At 41.1% G+C, this 26,345-nt stretch overlaps 1 protein-coding gene across 3 annotated transcripts in view; it reads left to right on the forward strand.

The window, feature by feature from the left end:
• The window catches only part of SH3RF1 (SH3 domain containing ring finger 1), a 346,368-nt gene that overhangs the window by 141,868 nt on the left and 178,155 nt on the right, over positions 1 to 26,345 (forward strand). The gene's annotated exons all lie outside the window — the stretch shown is intronic.

The raw sequence follows: 26,345 nt of genomic DNA on the forward strand, positions 1-26,345 counted from the left end.
TGAATGTTGGCCGGATACTTTTTAATCCTGTTGATGGGGAAGATAGATTAAGGTTTATAGATGCTTCATTTAGAATACTTAATGGGGAGAACTGGAGAAAAAAGTAGGTGCAGTATTTCCATGTTTAAAATGTCTTGGTAAATATTGCTTTCAGTGGTGAATTGATACTGGAGGAGTTGCATATATGTTTTTACAATAATTTGTATTGGACAGATGATGTAGGAATATTACTAGGGCAGAGAACCATTTCAATACATTTCTTTTGTTTTTAGAAAGAGATTCATGTAATAGCTTCTTACAGCGGGTTGGTTGTGAAAAAAATAACGTGGGCACTGAAGGGCCTGACCATTGCTTAGGTTTGGAACTCGCTTATTTTTCCTTTTTTCACTAATAAAACAGAGTTTGGGAACCAAATGAAGAAGTTGTTTAAAGTTGTGTGAAATTTGAAGGGGGCTTATAGGGCAGTTGCCCTGGTTTCTACATCCTGAGCCCCCATGCCAGAATCTTATCCCTATCAGTGTTTTATTTATTTATTTATTTATTTGTAGCATTTGTATCCCACATTTTCCCACCAATTTGCAGGCTCAATGTGGCTTACATTTGCCGTAATGGCGATTGCCATTTCCGGGTAACAGAATAATAAGTGGCATTGCATTAAGGTGCATACGTACATGGTAAAGAAGAATACATTATGGTATTGCATATAGATTCCTGAGTAATAGATTGGATTGTAACATATATTAAGTCATCGACTATAGAGAGATCAAGTTCGACATAAGGATTAAAGTCGTAGTGCTTGTTCATTAATAGCAATGAGGTTAATCAGTCAAGTGATAAGAGTTCGGTTTTGTGTAGTTCATGTGCAGTCTTATTATTTAGTATTTAGGATGGATGTTTATGGTATGCCTACTTGAACAGGTCAGTTTTCAATAGCCTTCGGAAGATAGGTCTTGCGTTGTTTTTATGGCCTTCGGTAGTGCGTTCCATAGTTGTGTGCATATGTAGGAGAAACTGGTTGCGTATGTGGATTTATATTTTAGTCCTTTACAGTTGGGGTAGTGGAGATTGAGGAATGTGCATGCTGATCTTTTTGCGTTCCTAGTAGGCAGGCCTATAAGTTCTGACATATAGGTCGGGGCTTCCCCGTGAACGATTTTATGGACCAGGGTACAAACTTTGAACGCAATTCGTTCTTTTAATGGGAGCCAGTGTAGTTTTTCTTTTAGGGGTTTGGCGCTTTCGTATTTCGCTTTCCCAAATATGAGTCTGGCTGCTGTGTTTTGAGCGGTTTGAAGCTTCTTAATGATTTGTTCTTTGCATCCGGCATAAATGGCATTGCAGTAATCTAGATGGCTTAGCACCATTGATTGTACCAGGCTGTGGAATATTTCCCTTGGGAAGAAAGGTTTGATCCTTTTAAGTTTTCACATTGAGTGGAACATTTTCTTTGCTGTATTTTTCGCATGGACTTCGAGTGTGAGATTTCGATCAATTGTGACTCCCAGAATTTTCAGACTGTCTGAGACCGGAAGGGTGTAATCTGGTTTGTTTGTGTTATATTGTGAGGACAGAATGAGACATTGTGTCTTTTCTGCGTTTAGCTTTAGTTGGAATGCGTCCACCCATGAGTTCATTATTTGGAGGCTGTGTTTGATATCATTTGTGATTTCGGTTAGATCGTGTTTGAATGGGATGTATATCGTGACATCGTCTGCATAGATGTACGGGTTGAGTCCTTGGTTGGATAGTGATTTGGCTAACGGTGTCATCATTAAGTTAAAAAGGGTTGGTGAGAGCGGTGATCCTTGTGGTACTCCGCATTCAGGTTTCCATGGTGTTGACGTTTTTGAGTTTGAAATCACTTGATATGTTCTTGCTGTTAAGAAGCCTTTAAACCATCTTAGTACGTTTCCTCCAATCCCGAAGTAGTCTAGGATGTTCGAGAGTATTTGGTGGCTGACCATGTCGAACGCGCTGGACATGTCAAATTGTAGGAGCAGCACATTGTTTCCGGTTGCAATTAATTGTTTGAATTTGGTTTTGAGAGTGGTTAGCACTGTTTCAGTGCTATGGTTGGATCGAAATCCTGACTATGATTCATGTAGTATTGTGAATTTGTTTAGGTAGTTGCTAAGTTGTTTGTTTACCATACATTCCATTAGTTTGACATGCAGGGTCCCAGGGCAGGAAATGGGGATGGGGTTCCAAACCTATGCCTCCTTCAACTTCTCTCGCCCCTATTCCCTCTCCAACTTCTTCTCTGTTTAGAGATGTATCTCAGTTTATGCCCCCTTCTCTCTTTGACAGTCTTCAATTAGATATCTCCTCGTTTGCTACTCTAACCTTGAAAGAGCAAATCACTCAGTGGAACTCTGATCTAGCCAGGGTTTATAACTCTTGCACCCTTAACCACTGCTAATGGTTCCTATTATAAACGTCACTCTGAACTATGGTACTCTCCTGAAATACACTTCTTAAGATGCCAACTTCATCAAACAGAAAGGAAATAAGTCAATACCCCTATTCACTCTTCGCTCCTTAGTTTTAAGTCCATGACTCATACATATAAAACTGTGATTCTCATTGCCAAGAAATCATACTACTGTACTAAAATGACTAAAGCCGAAGGTTTGGGGGGGAATTCAAGATGGCTGCCGTACCGGACGATTGTTGAAACGCTCTGGATGTTATGAGCTGAAAACACTCTTTTTTCCTTGGTAAAATGCCTCATACTAAACGTAAGGGAGTGTTGAGATTAGTGCCTCCACCTACCTCAACCCCCTCCACGGCTCAAACATCGCTGGACCGTTTCCTCTCCGGTGCCTCCAGAACTATACGGGGAGAGGATCCCATTGCGGGAAGGACTGGAGAAGCAGCCCCCCTGCCGGGAGAGGAAGTCTCCCTGTCTCCACCATCTCTTTCACAGATCCCTCTCAGCCCGGCGTCGAGAGCAGCCCTGGAGGGAAACCCCATCGACTCTGACGATGTGTCGATAGAGGCTTCCAGTGAGGACCCAGGCATGCAGGCTACGACTCGGGGAGCTGGAGGAAGCATTGCTTCTGTAACACAGACCTCAGAGGTGACTCTACAAACACTAAAGGTGATGTTAGACCGGATTGCTACCATGTTGCAGAAGACTTCAGGTGATGTGCTTAATCTTAATACTAAGTTTGAAGACTTGAAAAACACCGTAGACTCTGTTAAAAATGATTTAACAACAAAAGTGCAATCTTTACAACAAGAGGTAGATACTTTAAATGCCTTTAAAAATGTTTCCACTAAGGACTCTATAGACCTTAGACGTAAGATTGAACAGATTGAGAACTTTAACAGACGCCTAAATCTCCGTCTCTTAAATTTTCCTATAATTGCGGGGGTAACTTTGATAGATACCTTTAAGAAATACCTGATAGAAATTTTGAATTTCTCTGCTGAGACAATACCCCCATTAAATAAAATATATTATATTCCTAAAACAAGAGAAGGAGGGCAAGGCTCTGAGAAAAGTATTCCTGACTTACAAAATATTTCTGATATTCTGGAACAATCCTCGGACATTATAATGAACAGAGCTACATTGGTTGTTTCTATGGTTTTTGAGCAGGACTACAATGCTATTCTAAGACTTTATTTTAGAAATTTGAAAGCTCAATTCTATGGCTCAAAAGTGTGGATATACCCAGACGTCACCAAGTCCACTCAACAAAAAAGGAAATTATTTCTTGCTTTAAAACAAAAGACAATAGATATTGGCGCTTCCTTTTTTCTTGCTTACCCGTGTAAATGTGTAGTTAAATTGGGTCAAACTAAATATATTTTCTTTTCACCGGAACAACTTAAATCATTTGTAGAATTGAAACAAGTGAAATGAAATTGTTTTTTTTTTCTGGAGAAAAAGCAGCTTTTTCCTTAATTTGAATATAAGTTTATAAAAACTTCTCTTACTCTTTTCCCCCCTCATTTAAATTGGGGTCTAAGAAAGGTTTATTTGTTATATAGTTCCTAAAGATAATTAACCAGTCTAAGTACATAAGTATGTATATATATGTATATGTATACGTGTATGTGCAAATGTGTATATAAGTTATTATAATGCTTGAGAAATATGAATGACTGGATATTATTTTATTTCTTCCTGTATTTCTGCACAAGGTTATCCTTGAATAATGTAATTTAAAACTATAAATAAAGAAATAAAAAAAAAAAAAAAAAATGACTAAAGCCTCAAATACAACTATTTTATATCATACCCTTAAGACATTAACAACCTATGAGGACCCTATTGGCCACCCAGTAAAACCTTTTCCCCCAGTTCAACATCTAGCAAATTTCTTTCAAGCCAAATTTGAGAAACTTTCTAGCAAGTTCACACCCAATTATACCCAATATGCCATCTCAATTGCCACTATCTCAACATCCCATTTCCAGTTTATTCAGTGCAGTACTTCATCCAATTTTAAAATCTCAGCTTTCTAGAACCTTCTCTCAGTTGCAATTGTCTTCAAACCATCTAGATCCTTTGCCTTCTTTACTGGTCAAAATACACCAGATTCTACTGCTTCCTTTTCTACATTCTACGATTGCTCTTTCTCTCTCTCTCTGCTCTCAGGTCTTGTACCTCAGGAGTGGAAACATGCCATTATTTACCCCAAAATTAAAGATCCCAAACTTCCTTTAACTGATCCTTCTAACTACAGTCATATCACCAACTTACCTTTCTTTGCTAAGATAGCAGAATTTATTATCCATTCACAGCTCACCTCTTTTACTTCCCAAATCAATTCCTTACACTCAAATCAAACTGGTTTCCTCCACTACCATAGTACAGAAACATCACTGTTAGCTGTTTTGAATGTTATTCACTACTTTCTTGACAAATCTTGTTCAGTAATCCTTCCATCCCTGGATGTTTCAGCAGCCCCTATCTATTTTGCTCTCCCATCTGGCTTCCATTGGTGTTACTGGTCATGTTCTCCATTGGTTTGAATCATACTTAGCAAATAGGTATTATACTGTCCATTCTACTGATAAGCAATCCCAACCCTTCCTTCTTTCTACTGGTGTTCCCCAAGGATCTGTATTTTCCCCTTTACATTTCAATGTTTTCCTCGCACCTCTCCTTACCCTGGCACAATCTATAGCGTTAATCATATTTGTTTATGTGTATGATGTCCAAATTCTTTGCCCTATTAATCCCACAGATTCTTCTGACTTCTCTTCACTCAATACTCGACTTAAAACTATTACAACATGGTTTCCTGACAACAAATTGATTCTTAATCCAGAGAAATACAAAGCCATTTTATTTTCCTCCACTGATCATTCTTCCTTAGTTTCTCCGTCTCCAGTTCTACTAAATGATTTCTCAGTTTCATTAGTATGCTCCACCTGTATTCTAGGATTCATTTTGACTCCTCTTTATCCATTTGTGACCAAATTTCCAAGGTTGTTCAACGCTCATTCTACAAGCTCCGTCTTATTAATACAACTTGTTATAAAGGATAGTGTGCCTTTTTAGGTCTGAATGGAGAAGTGGCCTGCAAACTTGGCGTTTCTTTGGAAAGAGACGGTGTTAGAACAATGGTGTGTGAAGAAGCCCTTAACCAAAAGGAAGAACTTTAAAACAAACAAACAAAAAACCCTCTCAAGGGATGTGCATTGTATTTCTCAAATGGATGCCTGCACATGCCACAGAGTGAACTACTTGCCATCAGTGTCTGATTTGTTTGCAACCAGAATTAAATAGTTATCAAGACACGGAAAAGACACAGAATCTCGTCACACCAGCAAGTTTCTCCAGTTCGTAGTGGAAAAGGTTCTGCAAAATTATGAACTTAAAAAAGAACAAGTTCTGTGTATTGTAACTGATAATGCCTCAAACATGCTAAGTACAATTGAACTAATGAATGCAGACAACAAAAGTGACCATCAGCTAGAACACTTCAGATATATAGGAATGTTTGAAATTGAAGAGCACACTTCTGCAACTGAGGAACAAACTGAAGTTGCTATAGACAACAAAATGATGATCTGTTAGATGATCTTGTTGTAGGTACCCGAAAACTCTCCCAAACTGACCACATGCACTGTGCTATGCACACACTGCAGCCGGCAATAAGAGATGATCTGTAAGAAGGACATACTGCTCTGATTGGCAAGGTGAGGAAAGTAGTTATAGTTGCCAGAACACCTAAAGTTGATTCCATTTTGAAGAGACAAGCCAGAAAAGGGACAATTATTGATCAGGCCACACATTGGGAAAGTGCTTGCTTAATGATTCAGCACTTGCTTGATCTGAAACTCTTTTTGTGGACATGGCCAACCCTCAAGTGAAGCTAAGTGAAAGTCAGTGGACACATGTGGCAGAACTAGAAGAGTTGCTTCGTCACCCATTTATAGTAACTAGAAAATTACAAGTTGAGGATTTAACTCCAGGTATATTCTTGAAGGAGTGAAAGAACCTGATGTTGCATCAGACCCAAAAAGGAGGGTTAATTGCAGATGGCATTTCTGCTTTAATGAAACGAAGAGGGACATGATATTCAAAATTATTTAACGGGCTAGGAATGGCTCCTGGCTAGTTAAGTAGCACTTTAGCACCTAACTGCTGATATTCAGCGGGAGATAACTGGTATCTGTTACTAAATATCCGTGGGTAGCTGCTAACAGGCTATATTATGCAACATAGCTGGTTAGGTGTGGATATTTAGCGCCAAAAAGCTCTGTTTAGCAGTTAAAATAGGCCACATAGATAACAGGCCTATCTTTAACCGCTAAGCACTTAACTGGTTAGTGCTAAATTTCATTGTAACCGGTTAAGTTGCCACGGTCAAAAATGAAAACAGATATTCAATGCCAGTTGCCAGAAATGGTCCGGTTTAGTGCAGGTTTAGTGCTGACAGCGGACAGCAAAAGTGCTGCTGGCTGAGTATCAGGGGTTTAAAATGTATGGTTCTTTTGGCAGCTGTTTATGTAGACCCAATGCACCAGATTATTCTAGATGATGAAAAGCTGACTAACGGGAAAGGTGCTTTGTGTGAGGTCGCAGTTAGGATGAATGGGTTGCAGGAATGTCAGGAGGCAGAAGACATTGCAACATTAATATCAACTGAGGATGAATTTGATTTTGATAAATATCTGGATCTGAAAAGTGTGCAAAGCTTCTCCACATAGGGGATTTCTCCAAACACACAGAGAAGAAATCGAATAAATTTCAACTTAATTTCTCACTTACACTAAAAGAAGTTGAAAAACTTGATCATTCATCAAAACTAGGAGTACAAAAAGCCATTCCTTTATATCCTGAAATTGTTAGAGATGTTACTCTGGTAGTTACTCTGGTAGTTACTGCTTTACCACCTACCCAAGTTAGTGTTGAGAGGTTGTTTTCTGCTCTGAGAATAATTTAGGTCAGATTTGAGGGCATATATAAAGGAGGATCTGACAAGAGACTTCTTTTTCTGAGGGCAAATTCTTCAAAGATTTATTTAAAAAATTCTGTGTGCTATTTGATTCCCCAGTTTGAGTACTTGAGCTGGATATATTACAATAATGTAAACGTTATCATGAAGATACTAGCTTTTGTGTATAAATTCATTTTTGCTTGTTATTTTGAATTAAATAATATTTATAAATAAAAAAAATATTAAAGGGCCTTTTTCCAAAGTGGCAGTAAGGATACAGTGCAGGTAGCATGCAGTAAAACAGCACTACTGCCGGATGCGCCCAGGCGCCTGGTTGTAGTTCTCAGTTTGCTGCACGCTGTTTCCTGCGCTAGAAAATAATTTTTATTTTCTAGGGCAGGGAGTAGGCATTCCTGGCGGTAATTGGGCAGTGCTGGCACATTGCTGCGCACTGCCCAATTACCGCTGGGTTAGCGCATGAGCCCTTACTCCCAATAAATAGGTGACAGGTAGAGGTCAGGCAGTAAATGACTGTATGCTTATTTTGACATTAGTGCACAGCCATTCATGACTCAAAAAAAAAAAGCCTCTTTCCTGCCTCGGCACACAGCAGTTCCCTGTTCCAACACTATTGCTGGCCATTTTTTACCACTACTTGGTAAAAGGGTCCCTAAGTGCAGGGCTTAACAGTATATTGCATATTTTTGTTTGACAGCATTTTTTTTGAGGTTCTTTGTTCAAACTTCAAATATATTGATTTGATATGTTGTGGTGTATTAGTCCTAATTTCGTACATAAAGGAATATCTTATGTTTCTGGAATTAAATTGAATTTCTCTTATATTTACTAAATATAGTAGGAGGTGGACTTGGACGGTAAAAAAATGGAATGAGTGTGGGAGTCAAAGGTTTGGTGTACTTACTCCACAGCCCTGATTATAGCCTTTTTTTATCCTGCTGGCCGTTACTCTCCTTATGCACCCAAGCATCCTTCTAACTTTCGCTGTTGCCTTTTCTACTTGTTTGACCACACGATTATCACATACAATTACATCCAAGTCTTGCTCTCTTGGGTTTTTGTAGCCCAAATGCATGCCCTGCATTTTTAAGCATTAAATCTTATCTGCCAAATTCTGGACAATTCTTCAAGCTTTGTTAGGACCCTCCTCATGTTATCCACCTCATCAATATCCTGGAGGAAAGCCTGCTCCAGTTTGCGATAAACCTGGAACCTGGAGAGAAAATGCACTTGATCACAAGCACAAAGCGAAAACAACAATGGAGTGGGTCAAAATGAAGAAAGTGAATGTTTTTGGGTAGTCTAGTTAAAGCCCAGAGCGGAATCCAATAAACAGTCTTTGACAAGATGTAGAGTGGGGATCATCTGTAGATTGTAATCAACTTGATAGACCTTGAGCTATTTTGCCAAGAATGGACAAAACTGCACCAACTTGCAGTGCAAAGAATACATCTTAAATAGTTCATGGCTGTTATCTAGTGGAAGCCTCTCCTAAAGATATTAAATCAAAGGGATTGAAGACACATGTACTTATTGAATATTTCTTTAATACAGTTTTTCATGATGAAAATATACAGTATGTTGTATTGGTAAGTAAAATGTCTCCTTTTAATGTATTGTGAGTTGTTTTTTTTTTTAAACAGTAGAATGAAAAAAATGTAGAAGGGTGTGATGACTTTCTCTGAGGAAAAGCAGGCTTATAGATTTTCACAAGTGGAGCATAAGTCACTTTGGTGGTTTCTTTAACTGACGGCGTCCTTTATTAATGTGGATATTTGTGTTCACTTTGGGAGATATATCATTTACTGTTTGGATTTTTCTCTCGTTTTTGTTAAATACTGTAACCTTGGACCCCTGAGGCAGGGGACAACATCACAGACCGTCAACAATATGAAACAAGGGATCATATCACAATTCTCATGTACAACCACAAAACATCCTTTTAGGGTGGATAGAATTCACAATGAGCTCCTTTTATTAATGACCAGATAGAGATAAGGGTTTTGAAATTTCAATTTTGGCACAGTATAAGTCATCACAAACAAAATATAAGAAAACCAATGGACTGCATTAGGGGCTTATAGCCCATTTAGTTATGTTTAAACAAAAGAGATCTGCATGAAAGCTCAGTTGGTGCCATCCTGCTTAGGTCTCTGGTCTCGTACCTGCTCTTGTCTGGTTCTTTCCTCCTCTATGGGCTCTTTCTGACCACAATGAAATTTACCACTGGATATAGGCTTAGTTTCCCATAGGTTCCCTTGTCTGATGAATCTTCGTTCCATAATTTATTCCTTCTGAGAGAGTGCTGCAGGTTCCTTTGATTAATGGAAACTGTCAAAATGGTAGTATATCCTCAGCATAGAGCCCTTATCACTTGTGCTTTTATTGCACTGAAAATAAGCAGCTTGAGAGGGTTAGGTTGGTACAGACATTGCACATTATTAGCTATTAAATGCTTGACTGCTTTTAAAGCATGAGGCATCAGCAATAATGGATCTCAAGTATATTTTCTGCATTTATTAGAATCTTTACAAGCCCTATAAAGTGGTATGCAATACATTTTTGTGAGCATATGCTGGAAACCTGTTTTGACAAAGGATACAGTTGACTTCCCTTCCCTTTAAACTGCTCACTGCTTTGTGAGTCCAGTAGTATTTTTCATTATCTGCAATATTGTCAGACTATGGAACATAGTCACTGCAAGGTTCAAAGCAAACGAGACAGTGGTCTCTTCCTACTGTTGAATAAAACTATAACTTGTTTTCACTGGGGCTGTATTTTTGTAGAATAGAGATTTTCATGAACTTCTGTGAATGTGTAAATGAAACACACACACACTCACTCACTCTCTCACTATTATTGCATGGTCCTAGATTTATCATATGACACCAGAATATTTTATGGCAATAAAGCAGTCAGATCAAGTGTTCCGTTAATTTAATAAATGCTCATTCAATTTTTTCCAACATTATTCACGTTCACCCTAGAAAGCATGTGTCAAGGCCCAATAGTTTATCTAAGGTCCGCCTCTATGGAAGAATGTAAAGCTGCGACATGCCATTCCTTCCCTATAAACAAACATGAACACAGCAAAAGTGACTTAAAACAATAACCAGACGATGTGAAAGTATAAAACGTTTATTAGTATCCAAGACTTGACACAAGCCATGTTTTATACTTTCACATCGTCTGATTATTGTTTTAAGTTACCTTCACTGTGTTCATGTTTGCCTTGTTGACTGCAAGGGTTTGTTCTTCTGTTTTCACGTCTATTCCTTCCTTATATTCACATTCCTTTGCTATTCAAATACTGACACCTGACATGAGTTTGGGCAGCCTATTCTTTAGGGTTGCTTTAAAATCAGTTTGCTTTTGTGTTGACTATTAGTCGTTTCCTCCATTTTGTTGAAGACAACCATTACTTTATGACTGTGTTGTGTGACTGTGGTGAACTGCTTGTCTTCAAAGGAAGTGGAATTGCTTACCTGTACCAGTTGTTCTCTGAAGGCAGCTTTTCACCAGTCACATAAATCCTCCCTTTCTCCTTTCTGTAACTGAGCTTTTTCTGACTTTAGAGCTGAGGCCAATGCCAGTTCCATATTAACTCCACGATTCACGTTTATTTTAAAAGCCAGCCACAGTGCTTTAATTATTCACAGACATTCAGTTCTGCTGTCCAGGTAGTAAAGACGCTGAATATCCATTTAGAGTGGGGTGTGCCACCACTGTCCCGATAGTAGTGATGATCAAACAGTTGTCTGGATAAAATCAGGACAAAGTTTCCTGTCCTAAATTTATCCCAGTACTTATTTTACATATTGCCATTTCCTAGATACCTGCCAGTTGTGCCCTCGCTTTGCTCGCACACCACCCTGGCACTTTCCGAATAGTGTGAGATGGTCTGTAAGATATTCAGCAGTACTTACATGGATAGTGCTGCTGAAATCTGTGATTGCAGGATGTAGGAAATCTCCCAGAATTTTGTGGAAAAATCTGGAAAACATGTTCATGTTGCTATCATTAGGATGACACCAGCCATGTGCATGACTGATGAACCTCTGCTTCAAAAGAATCTGTTAGAGGTAAGCAGCTTCATTATATGATGATTCTTTTGAGTAAAAGGCTGCATTAATTCATTGTTTACTAGAACCAAAACAAATACAATACAAAAAAATAAAACAAAACTGGCCATTTAATAGTCCATTGAATTTCTAAAGGGAACGTGTACAACTTCTCGTTCAGAGTTCTTGTGGCTAGTTAATTCTTAATGTATTTTGATACCTTTTTATTGCAGATGAGCTTTTAGGACTACATGTTTAATGAAGAAACCTAGGTGAGTTGACAGTGCAGTGAGCATTACTGTGTACAGTAAAACTTGATTTATGTACTACTATTAAAAAAAGGCCCGTTTCCGTAACAAATGAAACGGGCTCTAGCAAGGTTTTCTTCAGAGTGTTTATGTTTGAGAGAGTGTGTGTGAGAGTGACTGTGTGAGAGAGAGAGAGAGAGAGACAGAGTGAATGTGCGAGTGTGTGTGTGACATAGAGTGAGGCTGTCTGTGTGAGAGTGTGTGTGTGAGATTGAGAGTGTGTGGGAAAGAATGAGAGTGTGCGGCAGGGCCCCCACCCTCCATCTCCCGCCCTCCTTCCCCTCCCCTTTTTCCTCCCTTCCCCCCTCCCAGCTTCAGGGTCGTGGTCCTCCCTCCCTCCGCCTTTCAGGGCCGTGGCCCCCCTCCCTCCCTCCCACGTTCAGGCTGCCTCCCTCCCTCCCACCCACGTTCAGGCTGGCTGGCTGCCTGGCTCCCTCCCTCCCTCCCACCCTCCGACGTTCAGGCTGCCTGCCTGTCTCCCTCCATCCCTCCTTCGCATGTTCAGTCTGGCTCGGGGTGATGGTAGTCCTCCCTTCTTTCTTGTAGGTCGTTCGCATAGGTTCGCGATGCCTCTGATGTCACATTTCGTTGCGTAACAACGGGTGTGCGATGCGATTCGTAGTGTCATTGCTCCGCCCTCGACATCATCATGTTGTAACGTGAGGGCGGGGCTGACACTCATGGAGGAACAGCGATCCAGTGGCATTCCTAGGGGGGTTGACACCCAGGGCGGATCGCTGATGTAGCGCCCCCCCGGGTGCAGCGCGACACCCCCCGGCGAAAGACCCCCCCCCCGGGTGCACGCCGCTGGGGGGGTGCCGCGCGCCTGTCCGCTTCGTTCGTTTCCATGCTCTGTTCCGGGGCAGAGGGAGCACAGAATGAACGTAGCGGACAGGCGCGTGGCACCCCCCCCCCCAGCGGCGTGCATCTGGGGTGGACCGTACCCCCCCCCTTGGTATGCCACTGCAGCAATCTACTCAACTACAAATTTAGAACATTTGGAGACTTGAGGCTTCATTAGAACGTTGGAGGTGTGTTTTATATAGAGAGATGAAGACAATTCTATAATTGGGTGCATACAGTTAACATGCATTATGCATAAGTGTACTACACACTATTCTATAAGAGAACTGTAAGCACTATAGTGTGTAACTTCAAGGGGGCATAGATGTGGGCAGAGCATGGGAGGGGGCATGGGTATATCTAATTTAACATTTTTCAACTTATAGAATAAGTTATGCATATTGCATGGCTCGCTTAGGAATGCCCTTTTACACCAACCATATTCCTAGCATAAACAGTTCACCAGTACAGGTTTACACTAGTATCCTATAAAGGAATCAGGGTGCACACATTACAGAATAGGCACTCCCTGAGAAGCTTTGGGGCACCTAAGTGGAGGTACCTTGTTATAGAATTCTTCCTTAAGCCTTTACCCTGGCTCAGAACCATACCACATATTCAAATATGGTGATAATGGTCAATGAACGCTTATTTGAATGTGCAATCTGTGTATTGAGGTGTGGTTTTTACCATAGGTTTTCTTAAGTCAGGTAAAACCTTTACAACAGGGAGGATGATATTAAGTTGATGCAGCTTGAAAACGTTCAGCGACAGAGAAGTTGAGGCCACGTCAGTCCTTAACCTGGAGCTGCTGTTGATACTCTGGCTATAGCAGCATAAGCAAAGGGAGGAAGAAAACAGAAGGATGACAGAAAAATGCAGTAAAATATGACAAAGAATAGTTCTGTGTTGATTCCATTAGATTCTGTTTTTGATAACAGTATTGCTAGACTTCATCACTATGTAGATCTATTGGACAAATGGATGCTCCACCACAAGCTGAAACTCAACACTGAAAAAACAATTCTTGGGTTTTGACATAAAAACAGAGTGCATTCTTAAAGGTGCTTCTGTTAACCGAGTTGAATATAAATTATCTACACATATTAAGATTTTGGGCATCCCAAGTTGATGGTCCAATTTCTATAGAGACACAGGTTAGTAGGTTGATTAAGAAATGTTTCTTTCTTATGAGGAAACTACATAGCATCTGAAAATATTTTGAAGTAGAGCAATTTGAGCATTTAGGGCCTTATAAAGATTATGCTCCTAAATTACGAGCATACTTGATGCTCCAAAATAGATTATGCTCCTAATTTAGGAGTGTAAATTATGCTTATAAATTAGGAGCATAAATTTAGGAGCATATCCTTTATAGAATAAGGCCCTTAACGTACACACTCCTATTGTCATATATTGATTATTGCAATTCAGTGTATTTGGGTTGTGCTTAGCAGCTGTTGAATGGACTTCAGACTGTACAAAATGTGGCTATATATATATATATATATATATATATATATAAGGAAAATCATGAGAAAGCCTCTCTTCTAACCTCTCAACACAACCTTGGAACTGGCGGTAGGTTTCCAGCATTAGGGCAGGGTTTTTTTTGTGTACTGTTTTTCTGAGCACTGGGAGGGAATAGCCAATGGCCTCATTTACATTCATTTGCCTACATTTAAATGCAAATTGCGCTAATCTTTGGGGCCCACTTTGTTTCGTGCGCTAAGTACATAAGTAATGCCATACTGGGAAAAGACCAAAGGTCCATCGAGCCCAGCATCCTGTCCAGGTCAAGGGGCAGCTAGAGCCTTCTAAGCATTCAGTGTACATTAACACAAGTGCTAGTCCAGCATTAATCGCTCCTATCCCTGGCGTTTGGTTTTGAATGGTTCGTTCTCATAAATTGGCCTTTTTGAAAACCTACTAGGGTTCATTGTATAACTCTAAACTCAAAATTTCACTAAGGGCTGGAGCCTATAAATGGCTCTCAGAAATGGATGCTAAAAAAAAATCAGGGTTAAGCGCTATCCTATAAAGGGCACATGCCCTTTATAGAATAGTGCTTAGTGCCGATTCCTGTACCCTAACTTTGGGCACCAGACTTATCGCTACTGAAACCTGGGCTAAATGCTGGCATCCAAGTTGGGTGTGCTGATGTAGTGTTCCGTAACTATGCACATAACCTTTTGGACTGCATCTGACATGGCCATGCCCCTTTTGAGATATGTGCTATGGGAGTTGGGTACCCTGCCTTATAGAACAGTGTGCAGCCAGATGCATGTGCAAATTGTAATGAGCGTATGATGGTTCAAAGCTTATTATTAAATTAATTTGTGCACACAAATTTGGGCATGCAAATCTGGGTTGCATAAATAGAATCTGGGGGTAAATTTCTAAATTTAGTAGCATAAACAATGAGTTGGCAGAGGAGCAGATTTAGGGTGGGGAAAAAAGTTAGGAACGTAGCACTGATTTTCAGCACTAGGCTCAAACCTGATCCTGGAGACACCCCAGCCAGTCAGTCAAGTTTTGAGGCTATCCACAAAGAATATTCGTGAGAGATTTGCATGTAGTTGTAGGCAGTACCTGGCAAGATCCCAAAAGAGTAAAACAGATTTTATCCTGTTTATCCTAGAAATAAGCACTGGATTTTCCCAAGTCCATCTTAATAATAGCTTATGGACTTTTCTTTTAGGAAATCATCCAAACCAAACCACTAAACTAACTGCGTTTACTACATTTGTCAATGAATTCCAGAGTTTAATTACACATTGAGTGAAGAAACATTTTCTCTGATTTGTTTTACATTTATTATTTAATAGCTTTGTTGCTTGCCCCCTAGCCCTAGTATTTTTGGAAAGAGTAAGCAAGTGATTTACCTCTACCCATTCCACTCCATTCAGTATTTTATAGACCTTTGTCATATCTCCCCTCAGCCGAACAGTCCTAGCCTCTTTAACCTTTCCTTCTCTGTACCTATTCTCATTCTGCTATATATTTTTTTTATTTATTTAGATTTTGCTCTCACCTTTTTCAGTAGTAGCTCAAGGTGAGTTGCATTTAGGTACACTGGATATTTCTATATCTTTTTTGAGATGCAGCGACCAGAATTGAACACAATATTTGAGGTGCAGTCGCACCATGGAGCGATACAAAACCATTATAATATTCTCAGTTTTGTTCTCCATGTCTTTCTTAATAATTCCTAACATTTTATTAGCTTTCTAAGCTCCCGCTACACACTGAGCAGAGGGTTTCAACATGTCATTGATGACACCTAGGTCTTTTTCCTGTTTGGTTATATAGCTCTAGTACCTGTGTTGGTCGAGACCTTAGTAGGTTGTGACATTTTTTTTGAAATGTGATACCTTGTTTCCATGACTTTTCATGTATATGTGTCTTACAGATCTAATTTTTGTGTATATAGTGATGAAATATTTTGACACTCACCAGACAGGACTTAACAAAGATCTGAGTTTTATATCACATTACAAACCATAAAATTATACTGCTTTGTCACCATCTTATCACCCATCCATCTCTCCCTGTCTCTTGCCCACCCAGCTCTCTGTTTCTCACCTAATACCCCCCCCCCCCACCCTCTTCCTGTGAGACTGTTATTGGAATGCTTATATGTTTCACTTGTATATTCTGATATTTGCTCATTTCTGATCTGAAGAAGAAGGCATTACCTTCGAAAGCAAATCAAAAAAGTTTATTATCATTATGTATTGTGAATATAGACAAACAATATCACATCTATATGGATCTTTGAAGCATACACATTTAACAATACAATGCTTGGAGTCTTAAAAAGTTTTGGAACAATACTTTAGGTTTTAAATGTATACTTTTAAAAAATCTAAGCTACTATTTTTAGCACAAAAATGTTTTTTGAAATGACATTAAACCCTTTATTTTCTTTTACTTCCAGAGATGACATTTCTCTGTTACGTAATTTTTTGTATGTACAAGCTGGAGGAATCCATTTAAAGTGGAAAATAATTTCTTATAAACATAAGATCTATTGTCTGCTTTGTTCACCCCCTTCCTCTAATTTCCAGGTCTTTCTCTACAGCCAAATTTGCAGATGACTGACTGCTTCAAGGCTTAACCATTTAGGCATGTTCTTTCATGTCCTTGTTTCTCTTGTTACTTTCATTTGCCTTCATCAGGGGCCCTTTTACTGAGCTGCGTAGGCACCTATGCACACCCAATATGCATCAGTTTGGAACTACCACCCAGCGTGGCCCGGGCGGTAATTTCATTTTTTATGCGCGTCCACTATGCGCACTGGAAAATAATTGTAATTTTCTGGTGTGTGGCGCTAACCGGGCAGTAAAAGACATTGTATACGCGTAGATATTACTGCCCAGTTAACAAGCGAGACCTTACCGCTAAGTCAGTGGGTAGTGGTAAGGTCTCAGACCCAAAATGGACTTGCACCAATCTTCATTTTGCCGCAGGTTCATTTTCGGCCAAAATGTTTTAAAAAGGCATTTTTTACAGGTGCACTGTCCTATACTAGCGCAGGCCAGCTAAGTTGAAGAGTGGACTGTGGAAAAGAGTGAAGTGAAACTCATTGGAATATACATGGCAGATGTTTGAAGATAGAAGTGAAAAAATCAACAACTTAAGAGAATTGCTGGATGTTATAACAGTTCTATTTAAATTTTGGAACAACATTTTGTCAATGAGGAGTTTTCTAATTGCACTTTTATAATATGTAAGGTTTTTTTTTTAGGAACAGTTGTTTTTCTCCAGCTTAAGGGTCCCTTTTTACTAAATTGCGCTAGTGATTCCCAGCGTGGCAAATGTGATGCAGCTATTCAGTTCCTATGGGCTTCATCACATTTGCTGAGCGGGAAACACTACAGTGGCTTAGTAAAAGGAGGCCCTAAATGGAGGGGTTTTTTCCCCACTGTTTCTTTTTTCTCCTTAAATAGAAACCAATGATAAAATTGGTGTTCCATATGAATGAATAGCGTATATAGAAAGAGAAACACTATCTGTAGTTCTGAGCCTTCATTTGATAATTTCTGTTGTCTTTAACTACGTTCCAAATTTTCCCCAATATTAGCAAACTTATGGGGTTTACTAAGCTGCTAGCATGGCTGGCTGTGCACTAGTTCTGACACAGCCCATTCACTTTGAATAGGCTGTATCGGCAGTGCTGTGCAGAAGCCGCTAGCGCGGCTTAGTAAACAGACCCCTTATATTTTTGCATATTGATTAGTTAATAGTTTGCTTCTCTATAGAGACTGTTTTTGTTTAAGAATATTTCATTAGTCATACTGGTAAATTTCATTTTGCATTGAAGATAAAAATTAAACATTTTTATATCACTAACTTTCATATCATGTAATGTAGATAATTACAATTTGCCGCACAATTTAATCTTCAGTATGTAATTTTTAGCAATTTAAACAAAAACACACGTGCAGCTTTTATTATAGCCACGCTTATTAAACATCTGCCAAATTTACTGTTCAGCTGGTCAGTCTGCATTCATACTTTGCATTTATGTGTGTGATGCATGTATGGAAGTTAGCAACCTTACTGAGCATCTTTTAAAATCCTTCAAAGGAAGATGAAATTTTCTCAGAAATTAAAAAAAAAAAATCAGAATGAAGTATCTTAATTGCCCTAGAACTCTGTAAATTGAAACAGGGAATTGGGGAGGGGGGGGGGGGGAGGAGCATTTATGCCAATTCTGCTGCTTTAGGTACCTATTCTTTTACTTATTTTTTATTTGTACACATTAAGGGGTAATTTTTATAAAGGATTACCAACTATTTTACAAAGAAAGGGGCTTGTATAAAATTGTGGTTTTATGCACATGTATAAATGTGCCCTCAAGACTGCATGTATCTGTTCTGGGGGGGGGGGGGGGGGGGGGGGAGGCATACAGGGCTAGATTCTATATATGTCGCCATAAAAATCCATGCAGTAAAAAAATATACCTAGGCGTTTTCTCTAAATTGTGCCTAAATTTTATAGAATAGGCTTAAATTTCCACGCAGTATATAGAATATGCCAAGTGCCTCCCCTCACGACCAAATTTGGTTATGTCCATTTAGGCCATGTTTTACTTGGCATAAATTCAGATGCCTAAATTAGGCACAGAGCGGGTGTGTTCTCTAATAATGCACATAGGGGCCCTTTTACTAAGGTGCGTAGGCGCTCACATGCATCCAACATGTTCCAAATTGGAACTACTGCCTGGCTACTGTATGCCTCAGGCGGTAATTTCATTTTTGATGCATGCCCAAAACACGCGGTAGAAAATATTTTCTGTTTTCTACTGCATGGTGCTTACCAGGCGGTAATCAGCAGTTTATGCATGCTGGCCTCTTACTCCCCAGTCAGTGGGTTGCAGTAAGGCCTCAGGCTGAAAATGGATGTGTGCTGGATTTTTGCCGCACGTCCATTTTCAGCCACAAAAAATAGCCGTTTTCCCAGGCGCACTGAAAAATTGAATTGCACATGTCCAAAACACGTGTCTACACCAGCGCAGGCCACTTTTAGGAGTGCCTTAGTAAAAGGGCGCTATAGATTTTAGAAACACCTATGACCTGCCCATAACCATGCCCCCTTTTCGACTATGCAACTTGGAATTTACGCATACCATGTTACATAATACAGTTAGTGAGTATTCTGTAACATGGTACGTGTAAATCTTAATGCCAATAAATGCTGATAATTATTTAACATCCAATTAACAGCCCTGATTAGCTAGTTACCCAATTAAGTTACACACATTGTTGAAGAATGTGCTTCGATTTTTGCACGAAAATCAAGGTGTGATGTATAGAATTTAAGGGAAATTTGTTAGAGTGTGGGTGGAGTTGCAGTGTACATATGCAGTTCATAAAATATATACAGTACACAGAGTGTATGCACACATTTACACCTTCAGAACTGACGTGCTTGTGGGACTGGTTCTGGCTTCCCTTTGTGTGTTAAAGGACGCATAGGTGTCTGTGCTACCTTTATAAAATATTTCAAATAAATATCTCAAAAAATATAATCTATTAAATTAAAATTATTTAACAGAGGTGTGCAGTTGCTTAAATGTGCTATACAGCCAAACTAACTTCTGTAAATATAATCAATACCAGTTCTTAGAAAAATATTGCTTCATGTTCAAAATATGCAAAATCTTTACATTCTTATTCTTCCAGCAAAATAATTTTTTTTTAAGACAGAAGGCCAGATTTACAGTCTTCACCTGATTTCCCCTCCCCTCTCAAATCTATCTATCTCTATCCTGCTTGATAGTTTCCAGTTCCTGTCTTAAATAAGTGACAAATGAACACCTTTTACCATTTAAGCACATCATCCACACCCTTCACCATTGTTTTCTTGATTTGTATTTTATTTATTTCACTTCTCCTGATGCGTTTAGGGGAGCCATAAAATAAGAATGTAGTTTTTCTGGCTTGATGAAGGATGCATAGCTCTAGAAAACTAGTTAAAATATATTTATTTATTTCATTCAATAAAAGGTGTTACTTATTACATCTCTATTACCTTTTTGTTTCTAGGGAAAGTTGTATCATACTTTAATCACAGATTGCATCTGAAAAGCCTTTTTGTCCTACAGAGTTAAAAAGGGTCCTTGTCACTAGAGCTGTTTTTACTGGGGATACGTTTTCAGTTGCCGCCACAGAAATTTTCTTTATGGGTTATTTCCTTTGGCCTTGGAACCATATCTGAATCTTTTAAAATGTGAGGCAGGCTCTATAGTTCTATTCAGAAAAAAGGTCAGGTACAAGTGATACATTGATAAACAGTTTCCCTAGTGACCATGCTGCCAAAATAAGCAAGAAATGAGCATGTGTTAACAGAGCCTCCCGAAAAAGGGAAAACAGAGAAAATATTGATGGAGAGAGCTTTGTAGAAATTGGCTGGCCTGCAGTATTGTAGAAAGCCAGCTATTCAGCTTCTTCCTCAGTGGATGGTAAGAATATTTTGTTGAGACCTTGATTTCTGCAGGATGGGATTATGTGGATGGTATAAAAGCACCCTTATTTGGTAGCATGAACAACCAGGAATAGTACCTCGATACTACCACCCTCTTCAGCTGATGGGGATCCCTGCCAGCTCAAGTACTTGTAGTTTGGAACTAGTTGTTTTGAACATATTTCTGTAATGTAGATGGCACCCATGCACTTTTACTTGTTCCTCTTTCATATTTGAGTTTGGAAGATTTTAGTGGAAATGCAGTTCTTTGCAAATCAAATTTTGAGCAAGTTCTGATAGAATATGTTTGCGAATGCACATTTTAATATTCATTATATTTGTCTAATTTACTCCCTGAATCTGCTGTTGGTAGTACAGCAAGTAAAAGTGCTCTCCTTCGTTCTTCTGCACTTTGTCCAAAAACTGCTTTTCTTCTCTGGGTCAGGGTAAGTGAAGTTGTGCCAGTCAAAGCTGTTGTTGAAGCCTCTTTATCCTGCAGTTGACTGCCAGATTTTTCTTCCTGGTTTTCTTCTCATTTCTTAGGAGCTTTCAATTTTATATCTTGCTTCATCAAACAATATTATAAACTAGTGGGGGGTTTTTAAGTGTGTTTGGGGGGAGCAGGGAGGGGAGGGGAGGGTGTGGAGAGGACATATATCCTTAAAAAAAGTGATGGTGTGCTGTGAGATGAAAAAGGTTGAAAATCTCTGCATTAAGGAGGAGATTCTATATATTGCGCCTAAAAAAAATTGGTGCTGAATTCAGTGCCTACTAAATGTATTCTATAATGTATTTCAGCGCTGATATCTGCATACATCTGTTTATGCCAATGAAAACCTGGTGTAAATCTTAGCAAGTAGATTAAGGCGCACTGGCCCATATTTTATAACTAGGCGCCTGAATTTTGGAACGCCCATTTCCCTGCCCATAACCACGCCTCCTTTTGCCTCCACACATTAGAAATTCGGCACACATTGTTATAGAATACGCTTAGCGAGTTGTGTGCCTAAATTCTGTTCTATCTGTTCCCTTAAGGCAGAATTGTCCAACCTCAGTCCTCGAGGGGCACAATCCAATCAGGTTTTTAGGATTTTCCCAGTAAATATTCATGAGATCTATTTGCATGCACTGCCTCCATTGTATGCAAATAGAGCAGTTTAATGATTAGATCAGTGGAGTGAGAACCAGGGGAGCCCGGTTGAAATCTCACAACTGCTCCTTGAGGTCTTTGGCAGACACAAACAGACTGTGATCCCTCCGAAGACAGAAAACTACCTAATCTACCTGAATGTAAAAAAAAAAAAAAAAAAAGGACATATTTTTGCTTGTTTGTGCTGTGCTCCGGTTAAAAAAAAAAAAAAGCGGGTGTTTAGCAAGGTGCGCCAGGGCCGCTGCACGGTGTGTAGCCCAGTTCCCAAGTGGAGGAGCTTGATTCGGGGCTCGCACATACAGGGCGCGCTTGGTCACAGCAGCACGTTTCTTTTGGCTCTCGTTCCCGGTGCAGGGCCTTGGTGCTTTTTCTCAGAAGGAGACAGGAATGGCGGCCATTTTGTTTTTTCAGCAGACGCGAAGACTCTGCGAGCAGCTGTGTAGGTGGGGGGCCCTGGGTCAGGGCCAACTCTTCATCTGCTTCACCGGGCCTTGGGCTGGTGCTATAGGAGCCTTTTCTCCAGCAGGCCTGGCAACTCCGGGGAGAGAGAGGAGATGGAGATCTCCCTGCCTGTTCCCAGGGGATCGCGAGTGCTGCCCCGTGGAGACATAGTCTGAGATTTCGCTGAAGTTGGGCTGCTAGGAGGTAGCCCCCTGATTTCAGAGGCACTTGCAGCGCTCCCTTGAGGAGTTTCCAGAAGGTAGTCAGGCGGCTAGCCTTAAAAAGAGCCTCAGGGGACCATCCAGGGTATTTCTCCATTCACCTGGACATTCGGGTCCTGCTTGCCGCAAGGTGGAGTGCGTCTGACACAGGCCTACAGTTTGGGAGGACTGTGGCCCATCCTTTTTCTCTGGTGCCAGAAGGAGGAGATGTTCCCTTACCTAAGTTGGACTCTGTGTCTGCAGTCACCTAGAGTACTACTCTCCCTGTGGTTGGCGGCCTTGCCTTGAGGCAGTCCTTTTCCCGGGGCAGTCCCGGGCTCTCTGGAGGCGGGCTTAGCCTGTCTGATGGCCACTGTGTATGTCAGTTTTTCAGTCACAGGCATGTCTTTGATGCTGTCCGTGAGGCGTCAGTTCTGGTTGCGGGCATGGGTGGCCGTTGCCACTTCAAAGGCCTGCGTGGTCAGGTTATCCTTTTGAGACACATTTCTTTTTGGGAATGACCTCAGCAATTTGGTTCAGGAGCTGGGTGAGCGGGCTCCAGCGTCCTCCAGAAGATGTTCCTTGTTCTTCTGCTTGCTTTGTGGTCTCAGCAGGTGCCCTGTTTCATGACAGCTCCTTGTGTAGGTCTCTTCGTCAGGCTTTTGGCCTGAGGGCTTAGTTTCGGGCCCGGCAATCTTCCTTCCAGTGGACGGAGAGCTGGAAGGGCAATTAGAGTGAGTGTTTGCTGTCTCCCGACAATCCCAATATAGCCAGGCCGAATGGTCCCTCCGGGCCTACAGGGGGCTTCTTCAGGCCTTTCGGGACATGTGGTCTACCTTTTCCTCAGCTCTGGCACTGGTTATTCTGAGTGATGGCTTCCAGTTGGAGTTCTCCCCACCGGTAGCTCCTCTCTTCTTACAGTCTCCTTGTTGGGGGACCTCTGGCAGCTCAGAGCAGAAGCTCAGTTGAGGTGCTGCTGGCCCTTCGGGCCATTGTTCCCATCCCTCCCGCCGAGTGCGGTCTGGTCGGTTCTCCTCCTATTTTGAGGTTCCCAGGAAGATGGGACCAATGCAACCCAATTGGGATCTCTAGGGGTCCACTGGTGTCTGTTTTCAGATGGTGACCCTGAGGTCTATGCTCCTGTCCATTCAGAGAGAGAGTTGTCTTCTCTTGAGACCAGGGAGGCGTAATTACCTTCCCTTCTTGGGGCTGCTTCTGCAGTTCTTTTCCAATTCCGGTCTCGACCATTTGGTTTCCTCACGGGCCTGGGGACCTTTTCCTAGGTCGTGCGTGTAGCGGTCTTTTTGCGGAGACGGAGGTTTCGTTTCCTCCTACACTTGGACAGCTGGCTAATCTGAGCCTCCTCTTCCCAAACCTGTGGAGAGGCTCCGTCAACAATGGTTCGCCTCCTGTTTTGTTTTTTCTTTTCTGGTTTGGGTGTTCAATTTCAGTGGGGGTGGCTGGCACCAGCACACCAACTTGGAGCATCTAGGTGTTTTTTTCGATTCCCTGTGAGCTTGAGTGTTTCTCACAGAGGGACAGCGCTTTAAGTTAGCGCACTGGATTCTTCGCTTCTGCTTCGTTCCCAGCTTCCAGCCTGGGATTTTGTGCAGCTCCTTGATTCTGTGACAGCGGCTCTGGAAGTGGTACCTTACCCTCGAATACGGCCAATTTATAGGGCCCTGTTCAGCTCCTTGTCTCCGATTTCAGAGGGTTACAGCCTCTGGCTTCTTTGCCCCTGGCGGTCAGACAGACCTGAGGTGGTTGTGGCTTCACCAGTCGTTGACCCTAGGGAGGCCCTCTCCGCTCCTGCCTTGAGAAGTGGGGTCTGTGGTTGACAGTTTCTTGGTGCAGGGGTCCCCTGGCATGGCTCTTGGTTTCCAGTAGAGGCGCATTGGCTCTCTGGAGCTGCGATGGGTGCGCTAAGCTCTGGAGGCTTTTGCCCCGCTGTTGGGAATGCTTTGGTTTGGGCCTTTTCGGACGTTGCTATGGCACTAGCCTCTTCTACTAGTTAGGGGGGACTCCTAGCAGTCTGCTGGCTCTGGGGCCCAACTGATTAATGGCCGGGACAGAGAGACACCTGTTATGCCTTTTGGCGGTTTTGAGGGGTCCCTCTTAGCAGGCACGCTCAGACTTCCAGCGATTGGGAGTAACCTATGGAACTTTGTAAGTGTAAGCGCTTTGAAAATGAGCCCCTCTGTGTATTCCCTACATTACAATTAACTAGCATTGTGAATATTGTTATCCACAACCATCCATACTATAGTTGACTCCTGAGGCAGACGCTCTGTCGCCAAAATGCAGATCTGCCTCAAGTCCCATTTTTATATTCTATTTTAATAATTTTTTAAATATACACTTGTGTTGGAGTTGGATTGGTCCTCCCCTACTTTTTCTTTTGTGGTTCTTTGTGTTTTGGAAAGATATAAATGCAGTGACAAGGACAGACAAGGATTGAAGGGAGAGATGCCCACAGCTCTCAGTAGGGATAGCCAGAAATAAAGCCAGAACAAGTCTTATCTGTGTGAGTTTCCTTCAGGCAGGAGACAAGCAGAGACCCCTGGTTAAATTGCCCAGCTCTCTCAGCAGAAGCTTCAGACACACCTTAGCTAACAATTGTCTACAGAAAACCCAGGTGGGGGAGGGGGAGAGCCCAGCACACTTTAAGGAAAAGATAAAGAGATCTAATACTTTCTGACAGTTATTAAATTTAGTTCTCAGATTAACAGATATCAATAAACCAGTTTGAAACACAGCAATCAGATCACAATATTTGCAGAGCAGATAAAAGTTTTTTTTTTCCTTTTTTGGAAATATATAAATGCAGTGACAAGGACAGACAAAGATTGAAGGGAGAGATGCCCAAACCCACAGCTCTGAGTTGGGATAACCAGAAATAAAGCCAGAAATAAAGCCTGAACAAGTCTTGTCTGTGTGAGTTTCCTTCAGGCAGGAAACAAGCAGAGACCTCCTGGTTAAATTGCCCAGCTCTCTCAGCAGAAGCTGACACCCAGGAGGGAGTGGAAAACATGAAAAAGGATCTGCGGAAGCTAGATGAATGGTCTAAGGTTTGGCAATTAAAATTCAATGCGAAGAAATGCAAAGTGATGCACTTAGGGAGTAGAAATCCACAGGAGACATATGTTAGGCGGTGAGAGTCTGATATGTACGGACGGGGAGAGGGATCTTGGGGTGATAGTATCTGAGGATCTGAAGGCGACGAAACAATGTAACAAGGCGGTGGCCGTAGCTAGAAGGTTGCTAGGCTGTATAGAGAGAGGTGTGACCAGCAGAAGAAAGGAAGTGTTGATGCCCCTATATAAGTCGTTGGTGAGGCCCCACCTGGAGTATTATGTTCAGTTTTGGAGGCCGTATCTTGCTAAGGATGTAAAAAGAATTGAAGCGGTGCAAAGAAAAGCTACGAGAATGGTATGGGATTTGTGTTACTAGACGTATGAGGAGAGACTTGCTGACCTGAACATGTATACCTTAGAGGAAAGGAGAAACAGGGGTGATATGATACAGACGTTCAAATATTTGAAAGGTATTAATTCACAAATGAACTTTTTCCGGAGATGGGAAGGCGGTAGAACTAGAGGACATGAAATGAGATTGAAGGGGGGCAGACTCAAGAAAAATGTCAGGAAGTATTTTTTCACGGAGAGAGTGGTGGATGCTTGGAATGCCCTCCCGCGTTAGGTGGTGGAAATTAAAACGGTAACGGAATTCAAAAATGCGTGGGATAAACATAAAGGAATCCTGTTCAGAAGGAATGGATCCTCAGAGGCTTAGCGGAGATAGGGTAGCAGAGCCGGTGGTTGGGAGGTGGGGCTAGTGCTGGGCAGACTTCTACGATCTATGCCGTGAAAATGACAGATACTAATCAAGGTCAGGTATACACATAAAGTAGCACATATGAGTTATCTTGTTGGGCAGACTGGATGGACTGT

This window comes from Microcaecilia unicolor, chromosome 2 (assembly GCF_901765095.1).
Source record: "Microcaecilia unicolor chromosome 2, aMicUni1.1, whole genome shotgun sequence".
Lineage (NCBI taxonomy): Eukaryota > Metazoa > Chordata > Amphibia > Gymnophiona > Siphonopidae > Microcaecilia > Microcaecilia unicolor.